Here is an 8,066-nt window from a genome sequence, read left to right on the forward strand (position 1 = left end):
TCCCTAAACCGAGGAAATCCTTTTCTGTGTACTTCACGTCCCACAAAGGACGCTGCAAGGCTGCCCTAAACCCTGAGAGTGGGAAGGTCTCCCCCCGGCTTGGATGGAACAATTTACGTGACGTGACTTACGGCGTCCACCAGAGCGCCCAGCGAGGCCGTAATTCCGCCGTACGACGTGACCTCCAGCGTCAACGCCCGCCTGCCTTGCTGGGGTGCCACCCGGCGGAAGTCGCTGCTCTAAGGCGCACGGACGCCGGGCAAGGCTGAAGTGTGTGCAATGCTACCGCGTCCCCGAGGTGCTTGCGTCTTACCCCCAGTAGAAGTTCCCTTGAAAAGCAATTCTGTGATGACATTACCGGGGGAAATGGAGAGACCACACGGATAGGGCGTTTGTGCTCGGCTGCCCACTTAGGCACCTCAAGAAAGTGACCTCGTGTCTGCTACCTAAAGCTACATACCGCCTCTCAGTGTCTTATTTGCCCAAGTTACCTGTTAATTTTCCTTAAAGTGACAGCTTTGCTTTTTAACACTTTGAAGCGGTCCTGTGTGGTCCATTTGCCCATTGCAATCCGGTTTGATTTCCTCAGGGCTGCCTCTGAGCATTGATTGTGGATCCAAGTAAAATGAAATCCATGACCTTTATCTTTATCAGCCTTTCCTCATTATCAGGATGTGTTTCTTGGCCCAGTTGTCGGAATTCCTGTTTTTATGTTGCAGTACAAGGAGCCCTGACATAGTGTGTTGTGTGTGGAAAGTAGATGTTGCCAGGCTTCCTGGAGAAAAGTTAGCAAGTTTCATGGAAGACATCAAGACAAAACTAAATGGAGAAAAGATTTTATAAGCAAAGGATGCTTCAATCACGAAGCTGTCATCTCAGGGTTTGAGGAAGCTGATGATGTCTAGGGGCACAACACTGGATTATATAGGATGGGGGGCAGGACCCCATTGGCTTCCCTCTCCCTATGGTGCTCAGTGATGGGATGAGTCATCTGTTTATGACCGGTGGAATGCATCATGTGAGACAATTTAGGACAGGTCATCCAGACCTCTAGCTGACCCTGACATGACCAGTGGAATGGATCAGGTGATGCAGTTTGGGATAGGTCAGCCAGACCTCTAGGTGACCCAGAGAGTTAAGAGTTGGTGGTTTGAAACCACCAGCTGCTCCTTGTGAGATACACAAGGCTTTCGACTCCTATGAAAGAGTTACCTTACAGGGTTGCTACAGTCGGAATCAACTTGATGGCAGTGAGTTTGCATTTGAATTGAATGGTAATCCACCCTGAAGGCTGTCTCTTTGATTTTCATCAGTGAGAGCTCCAAGTCTTCTTCACTTTTCAGCAAGCGGGGCTGTGTCTTCTACATAGTCTTTTCAAATCCTGGTGCTGTGGGTTGGTTTGTTTCATATAGTTCAGCTTCTCAGATTTTTTTGCTTAGCATTTACCGGTAGATTTAATAAGTATAGAGAAAGGATACACCCCAGACATACATCTTACCTGATTTTAAATCAAGCGGTATCTCCATGCTTTGTTCCAACAACTACCCCTTGGTCCCAATACAGGTTCCACATGAGAATAATTAAGTGCTCGGAACTTCTTACCTTCCTGTTGTTATCCATAGTTTATGATCCAGTCAAATGTTGTATAGTCTATAAAAACACAGGTAAACATCTTTCTGATATTCTCTACTTTCAGCTAAAATGCAATTGATGTCAGCAATGATATCCCTCCTTCCGTATCCCTTTTTTTTTTTTTTTTAATCTGGCTTGAATGGCTGGCAGTTTCCTATTGATAGGTACTGTTCAGTCATTTGTTAGTAGTCTCATGCAAAATATTGTGATGTTAATGATAGCTTGGTACTTTTTTCACATGATGTTGGCACCCTTTTCTTTGGAATGAACAGGATTGTGGGCCCCTGGTAATCAGTTTGCCAGGTAGCCATCTTCCAAAGTTCTTGGCATAAATGAGTGAGTGCTTCCACCTTTGCATCCAAGTGTTGAAACATCTCAACTGGTAGCCTGGTTCTTCAGCATTGCAATTTGAGCTTTTAAATGTTCTTCAGTAAAATGGTAAAAATTACACGTCAAAAGCAATATTCAAATGCAGTACATTTGCAGTTATGTTATTTTAAGGACGCATGTTTACCCTATGAAAATAACAAATTTTATTGCTTTTGTGAGGTCTCTTTCACTGTACCACAAACATGCACACAAAGGACTGCATAACTGTTCTTTCTATTGCCTGATATCCAACACTTTTTATTCTCCCCTAGAATCTAATCAGGAGGCCTGCTGGCGTAGGGGGTTATACATTGGGCTGCTAACTGAAAGGTCAGCAGTTTGAAACTACTAGCCATACTTGAGGAGAAAGATGAGGCTTTCTATTCCCATCAAGATTTAGTCTTGGAAACTCACAGGGCAGTTCTACTCTGTCCTATAAGGTCAGTAGGGGTCAGAATCAACTCTGGCAGTGCCTTTGATTTGGTTTTGGAGAATCAACTCATGACTATGAACATTTGTTCCACTGACTGCAGAGTTGGGAATTTGTCTGAATGGTGTAGTCAAGTAAAAAGTGTGGTGCCACCGTCAACTCCTCAGACATTGAAATGTCGGCTCTGTACGCTCAGAGCACAGTTCACATAACAACATGACCATGTGGTCCCTCAGACCAAGTCAAGGCACAAGGGTCAGTGTTGATTTTTCTTATGGTGAGTTCTAGTATTTTCTTCATGCCTGAGTCAATGGTTTGCATCCTGGAAGCAACCCACCCCCCCTGTGGAGGTCATTGTTTTACAGGTCGTCTTTGCAGTATTCAGCCCTAGTTCTTGGGAGTTTTCTTTGGGCCTCGCAAGGCACATTTCATTTCTGTTTCAAGACTGGAAAAGCATCTGCCTCTTTTATTTTGCATGGCAGCTCCAGAGCTAGATCAGGTGTCTCCAAAGCTCCCGAAGGCTTTCTTTTCTTTTCAGTTCCGGAAGGGGCAGGGTCATGTTTGTTGGTGTCATGGAGTGGCGTTTCTCAACCTTGGCATGAATGACATTGTAGACCAAGCAGTTCTTTGTTTGCATGTGCCTTGGTGGCTCTCCTGTCCTCTGTAGGGCATTAAGCAGCAGATTCCCTGGCTTCTACCCACCGGATTCCAGTAGCACCCCCCCCCCCCAATTTAACAAGCAGATAGATGTTCGGGCACTGCCAGGTGTCCCCATGGGTCCTGCACTAGAGGCTTGGGGCTGCAAGGTCAGACCTCACTCAGGTGATTCCCTCTTAGAAACTGCCTGAGGTTCAGTCTGCAGCCTCAGGCCTCGTTAGCTGTTAAACCCACCTTCCTTATCTTGAAAACAAGACTGGGTGCTTCAATCTAGTCAGTCATGCAAGTGCTCTATAAATCTTGCAGTCTGAGTGCTTGCCAGCTTTTAAAACAGAAACTAAAGAAATTGTTTGGACCTTCTCGGCCTTTATTTTTCTCAAGTAAGCAAGCCAGAGTTCCAAATAGGAGCCTGCCTGCTTCCCAGCTGTTTTGTTGTGTGCCAATGAGTCAATTTTCAACTCATAGTGACTTCTTGTGACACAGTAGAAATGCTTGCTCCACTCGGGTTTCTAGGTGGTAAAGATGTCCTCTGCAGAGCCACTGGGTGGGCTCCAATGGCCAGCCTTCCAATTAGTAGCCAAGTGCTTAAGCATTGTGTCACCAAGAAGCCTTCCTTCCAGCGCAAGAGTAGCTATTCTGCAGTGGCCTCTTTAGGAACCAGACATTTGGCTCTGAGCAATGCCCATCTACAATACAATTTCCCAACATGCTTTCAACCCAATTAGGACAAGATTGTAACAAATCAGATGTGAATAGGAGTTCAGTTCTTACAACAAGATGATTAGGATGGATGACAAATGACTATTTGCTCTCATTGGGAGGCTTTCCCTCTCACTGTGGATATAGCGCTCTTGATAACTGCTCCAGGGCTTCAGCGGGGAACAGCCCACTGTGGAGCAGTTCCCAGCCCTGGCTGCATGTTGGAACCACCTGGGGAGCTCTGATTTTTTTTAAGATGCCTGCCTACTGATTTTTGAGAAAGATGGGGCTTTCTACTCCCATAAAGAAACTCACAGGGACAGTTCTACTTTGTCCTATAGGGGTCACCATGAGTCAGCACTGACTCGATAGCAATTAGTTATTTTTCCTTTTGGGGGGAGGGGGTTGGGAGTGGTACTGATTTAAAGAGAAGTCCTAGGGCACTGTGGGTAGGCATTGGACTGCTAAGCACAAGGTCTGCAGTTCAAAGCCACCAGCTGCTCAGCAGAAGAAAGATCAAGCCAGCTGTTTCCATAAGGATTTACAAGCTCAGGAGCCCTAAATAGGTTTGCTATGAGTCAGAGTGGGTGTGGCTTTGGGTACTAATGTCATTAGGCTTGATTAAAAACTCCCCAGCTGTTCCTAATGAAACCACTGGTTTACTCTTGCTTCTCAAAGTGTAGTCCAACTACACATAATATTCCTATTACCTGGAAATCTGTTAGACGCTCAAAGCCTCAGGCCCCAGGCCAACCGCCTCCTGGATTGAGTTGGGAATCCTGAGGATGCCAGACTGTTCATTAACAAGTAACTGGGATTATTTGCAATTGGGGCTGTAAAACCTGAGGCTAATTCCTTAAATGTTTAAAAAATGCTTGTGAATTAGGTGGGAATTTACATTTCAGGTAATTTAAGCTACTATTAACGGTCCCAAGAGCTTGCCCTGCCCTCTCCTTTGATTTCTTCAAATAGAACACCATCTTCTCCTTCACTGTTACCTGGTCTACCCTCTAGCCTACTGCTTCTTTCTTCTCCTCTGCCCTTCCCTCCCACCCCTGGCAGTTTCATTTGGATGTGAAAGACCTTTCTCTTGATTTTATGTTTCTTTTACCACGGTGGTCTCATACAATCTTTGTCCTTTTATAATCGACTAGCCTCACTCAGCACCATGTCCTCCAAATCCATTCATGCCATGGGGTGGTTCACAGATTCATCATTATCCTTTAGCTAGCCCTTAGAATTTTGAATGTTTTATCAAATGAGAAAAATGTTTGGGTGCCACCCTCCCTCACTGATGTGGTTTGGTGGATGTGCTTTGCTTTGCTGCATAAATAGGACAAGGTCTAGTCATAACATTTTGACAGAGGGTAGGGTGGTAGACTTCAAAAAGTCTCTGGGAAAATGCCCTCCTCTCTTAAACCCATTTTCCCATGAACTTTTTGAAGCCCGCTCCTACTTGTCCGAGTCATCAGCATGCCTTTACCCATCTGTCTACACTCAGAAAAACCTAAAAGCCCTTCTGTTACTTAAACTCGTATTTGGGGTCAACCAGGGCAAGCTTAGAATCCTTGGACAGTTTCACTAAAACACAGTTAAATATAAATTATTCTAATACAGAAACAGCACTTGGCCGGTCTCTAAGTGGTGGTAATAAGAACTCCTACATATGCCATCCTGTGGTTTCCTCTCTCCACAGCTGGGAGGATGTAGGTTAGGGTGAACGAAGGGCCTATGAACTCCCCATCCTTTGGAAGACAGTGGAGTTCACTGCTAAACAGAGTCTGCAATGTCTTACCCTCAAGCAAATTTCCCAATAAAAGATAAAATTCTTAGTCTCATGTAAGGTTCATCACCAGTAAGAATTGCTCTGCTGGTTATTACATAACCAGTGCTTGCTTTTTTAACAAACCAAGATCCCTGAAAAACAGGTTTTCATTTGTCTCAGCTTGAATCGCTGGTCAAAGTCCCAGTCCCTGCTGCCCATTGGAGACAATGGTACTAGGAATCTAGTCAAAAGGCCCAAAGAGAGGGTCTGGGGGGCCTAATACAAATCATCTGAGATGCTCAGGTTTCTCAGAACTCTAAGGATACAGGAAGCTTGGTTTCTTCAATGGTTCCCTAAACTGTTTATCAGAGTTGAGGGAGTTTTAATAAACACAAGCTCCTGGGCCACGTGTAAAGGTGATGTATTGAGCATACATTTTTAAGTCATTTTATTGGGGGCTCTTACAGCTCTTTATAACATTCCATACATCAATTGTATCAAGCATATTTGTACATATGTTGCCATTTCCAAAACATTTTTACTTGAGCCCTCGGTATAATTTTTCCCCTCTCCCTCCCCACCCAATGAGCGTACATTTATTGAGCACTTGCATTCTTTATCCAAATTGATTCACTGAACCCTCACAATAACCCCATATGGTAGGTACCCCCCCCTCCATTTTACAGATGAGGAAAGGGGTACAAAGTCTCTGTTAGTATAGCTAGGAAATGGCAGAGTCAGGATTAGAACCACCTGGCTCTAGAGCATATCAACACTATGCTGCCTCTAAATGCTTTCTCCCAGGCCCAGCTCAGATTATCATAAAAGGGCACACTAATGTCATGAGTTAGGGATGGTGGGGGCCTGGGGTAGCATGGAGGGCTCGGTGATGCTGGGATAGTTCTTGTGATGTTACTGGAATCTACACACGATAAAATAGCATCACATACACCTAGTACTAATGTCAACTGCCCAGTTTGACATTGCACTATAGTTGCCACTTGGATGCTAACCCAAGCCATGGCCTTCTCAATTGCTTCATGTGCAGACGAAAGCTAGATGAATAAGGAGTGCATACATTTGAATTAAGGCGTTGAAGACTATCAAAAGCACCGTTACCATGGACTGCCAGAGAGATCATTGTCTTGGAAGTACAGCCAGAAGACTCCTTAGAAGGGCGGATGAGCCCTACAGGACCAGTGGTGTGAGTGGTGATGCTGGGAGGGTAGAGAGAGAGTGGGTTGGAAAGAGGGAACTGATTATAAGGAACTATATGTGACCTCCTCCCTGGGGGACAGACAACAGAAAAGTGGGTGAAGGGAGACGTCGGACAGGGCAAGATATGACAAAATAATAATTTATAAATTATCAAGGGCTCATGAGGAAGTAGGGAGCGGGGAGAGAAGGGAAAAATGAGGACCTAATGATGGGGGGGCGGGGCTTAAGTGGAGAGGAAATGTTTTGAGAATGATGAGGGCAATGAATGTACAAATGCGCTTTACACAATTGATGTGTGTATGGATTGTGATAAGAGCTGTATGAGCCCCTAATAAAATGATTAAAACAAACAAGAAGTGAGGGTGATGAGACTTCGTTTCACATATGTTGGACATATCAGGAAGAGGACATGTTTGGTAAGGGTCCGTAAAATAAGAGGAAGCCTCAGCAAGATGGATTGACACCGTGACCCCAACGTAACACCCAACTGTATGGTGCAGGGCTGGGTGGACCTCTTCCGTTGTACATAGGGTCCCTATGAGCCAGAATGGGCTCCGTGGCACCTAACAAGAGCACTGTAATTGTGAAAGATGTAACCATTGGGAAACATTGGGGCCAGGGCACACGGTGTTCTCTACTGTTTTTGCAGTGATGATTCTGTGGATGTATTTAAAGTAAAGATCTTCTAAAAAGCATATGCCTACTCTTGGGAAGGCTTGATTTTGAGGCTAGACCCCTTAAGATTGGCTGAAAACAGATCATTCTTGGAAGACAAGTCTTAAGAAAAACCGGATGGGGCTGGACAGAACAGCTCAGTGGCAGTGGGGGCAGCAGCAACTGAGCAAGGCCACCTCTGACTCTACCAACAGTGGACAAGCACAGAGGGACTGCTAACAGGGTTCTAAAACCAATTACTTATGTCTTGCATTAAGTCTCAAGTGGCCAGAGCCCAGCTGGCTAAACTCTGTCTACACTCTTTAGACTCTGTCTAAAGAGACTGACTCGGTAGGCCAAGGACTGAGGTTCAGCATTCTGTGTTTAACAAGCACCCCAGGCAACCTGGTTTGGGGAACTTCAGATTAAGCAGAAGTTATCACAGGAGTCAGTCACCAGGGGGACTTCTCACTACAGCCCTGGATTTTCTTATTGTGGGTATGCTCAGAGCCAAGGATTAGATCATGTCATATACAAACATCTACCTTTTTCTCAATGCCATATATAACTATTAATTGTGAAATACTGAATTTTCTATTACCAAGTTTCTCATGGTAGCAATGTAGTAACAAGATAATTCTC

This window comes from Echinops telfairi, unplaced genomic scaffold (assembly GCF_000313985.2).
Source record: "Echinops telfairi isolate 266 unplaced genomic scaffold, ASM31398v2 ScPeMD7_3533;HRSCAF=4204_0, whole genome shotgun sequence".
Classification (NCBI taxonomy): Eukaryota; Metazoa; Chordata; class Mammalia; order Afrosoricida; family Tenrecidae; genus Echinops; species Echinops telfairi.